Source organism: Microtus ochrogaster, linkage group LG9 (assembly GCF_000317375.1).
Source record: "Microtus ochrogaster isolate Prairie Vole_2 linkage group LG9, MicOch1.0, whole genome shotgun sequence".
Lineage (NCBI taxonomy): Eukaryota > Metazoa > Chordata > Mammalia > Rodentia > Cricetidae > Microtus > Microtus ochrogaster.
In genome coordinates this window covers 30,426,179-30,428,615 of record NC_022034.1, presented here as the reverse complement: position 1 = coordinate 30,428,615, position 2,437 = coordinate 30,426,179, and the positions used below count along the sequence as shown (strand labels likewise).

Here is a 2,437-nt window from a genome sequence, read left to right as displayed (position 1 = left end):
TAACTCCATCTTCTGCAAGGAGAAGCTTCCTTGATGAGGATTGAGTGATGCACTGATCTATGGGGATAGCAACGTTTCATTAGGAATGATTTTGCTCTTGTGTTCCTTTAGGAGAATAGTAGTTTTCCACCAGGGCCCATGACCTATTCAGTCTTAGGTTCTTGGCCACTTTAGCCGTATCAGGTATGAGTTCTATCTCATGGACTGGGCCTTAAATCCAATCAAAAAGTGGCTTGCTTACTCTCATAACCTTTGTGCCACTCTTGTGTCAGTATATCTCATAGGCAGGTAACCTGTAGGTTGCAGAATTTATTGCTGGGTGATACGGATGATTGCTTTTCTCTTCTGGAGTGCATGCAATACCACCCAACACCATGAACGCTAGTCAGAAAGGATGAAATTTCTAGTCGAGCACCATCCCAATTTCTCCATGTTTGATGACATAAGTAAGTGGTGTCTTCATCAATAGGGTCTTATTAAGTTGTGGAGAGTAACCAATATCCTTGGAAAGAACCTGTTTGTCTATGGGACTCCTCTGGCCAATGACTCAATAAATTGTAACAGATCTCTGGCACCAGAGGTTTTACTGGTGGCATATGAAGTCTAGTTGGAGCATTGTCTTCCCCAGTATTTGGTGACTACGTTTAAGTTCCTTTCATATATATATATATATATAATGTTTTAGAAAGCTTCTAAAATAGTAGGGTTCCATATTGCTTTACCAAAGGCCTTTAGTGTTAGTTGTCCTTCCCTGTATTCTCTCCTTTATTCTGCCCTCCCTTCCCCCTCTCCGTTTCATTCTCCTTTTCTAGTTTCCACTTTATCTTTTTATAAAAACATATTCTAACTCCTTCCCTGGAAGAGGCCCTCCTTATCCCTGGTCTCTTACTAACTACCTAAACTCTGTGGATATTCCAAATGAAACAAAAGTCTAAAACCTTAAGCTACCATCCACATGCAAGAGAAAACAAGAATAGTTGTCTTTTTGGGTCGGTGTTACCTCAGGTTGATTGTTCCTAGCTGCATCCATTTGCCTGCAACATTCATGATTTCATTTTCTTAAGAGCTGAATAATATTATACATCATAAATGTCCACATTTTCTCATTCATTAGTTGATGGACATCTAGGCTGTTTCCCCTTTCTAACTATTATTAACAGAGCAGCAGTAAACATGGATGAGCGAGTATTAGGATATGGAATCTTTTGGGTGTATGCTGAAGAATCGTATAGCTGGATCTCTCTCTTTTTTTTTTTTTTTTTTTAAGAAAAAACCTTTATAGTCCAGGTCTTTTATTTCTTTTTGTACATCAGGCCATGAATTCGTAGGGAATGGGCTCCAGCAGCTCAGGCTCCTTCCTGTTAGTCCTCACGAAGTGTGCTTCTCTGGGTGGAGCACGCTGGCGCTTCAGCTGAACCCAGGTGCCCTTCTCTTTGGCTTTCTTTTTCTTCTGGTAGTTCTCCTTCACCCGCTTCAGGAAGCTGTCTCTGCTCTTCGAGTGCTTGATGTGTTCATTAATTCTCTTGGCAAGAATCTTGCCCTTAACTTGCTTGTTTACAATGATGCCCACAGCATGCTGGGTGACATTGTAGACTCTTCCGGCTTTGCCATGATAACATTTATGGGGCTTTCCTTTTTGAACAGTGCCCATTCCCTTGATGTCTACAATATCGCCCTTTTTGTAGATTCGCATGTATGTGGCCAAAGGAACAACTCCATGTTTCCTAAAGGGCCTAGAGAACATATAGCGAGTGCCCCTCCTCTTTCCCTTTGTGTTTGTCATTTTGGCGAGTTACTGAAAGATGGCTACCGTGGCCACTATAGCTGGATCTTGAAGTAGATATAGTCCCTAATTCCTGGGAACCACAGCAGTAAGAGCTATAGGTGCCTGTAAAAGTTTATAGTTCAACCACATCTTCCCACAACGTCACCAGCATGAGATGTCATTTGTTTTATTGATTTTGGCTGTTTTGACTGAGGTAAGGTGAAATCTCAGAGTGGTTTTAATTTTAATTTTCCTAATGACTAAGGATTTTGAAGATTTCTTTAAGTGTTTCTCAGCTATTTTGTTTATAATTTCTGTAAAGTATTGTGTTGGGATTTTGATGAGGATTGCATTGAATCTGTAGATTGTGTTTGGCAGAATGGCCATTTTTGTTATATTAATCTTACAGATCCATGAACATGGGAGATTGTTTCATCTTCTGATGTCTTCTTCAATTTATTAAATTTTTCTATTATACACACCTTTCACTTGCTTGGTTAGAGCTATTGTAGGTATTGCTAGATACTATTATGGAAGATAGTGTTATCCTGATCTCTTTTTCTCAAAAAGATTACTGAATTTTTTGTGTTAAATTTATATACTGCTACTTTGCTGAAAGGGTCCATTAGTTGTGGAAGTTTCCTAGTGGAGTCATTAGGGTCTTTTTTTCCC

General features: G+C 39.5%; 1 pseudogene; it reads right to left on the bottom strand.

Moving 5' to 3' along the window:
- Nucleotides 1–1,309: 1,309 nt before the first annotated feature.
- Nucleotides 1,310–1,806, bottom strand: LOC101998165 (annotated as a pseudogene).
- Between the last annotated feature and the right edge of the window lie 631 nt (nt 1,807–2,437).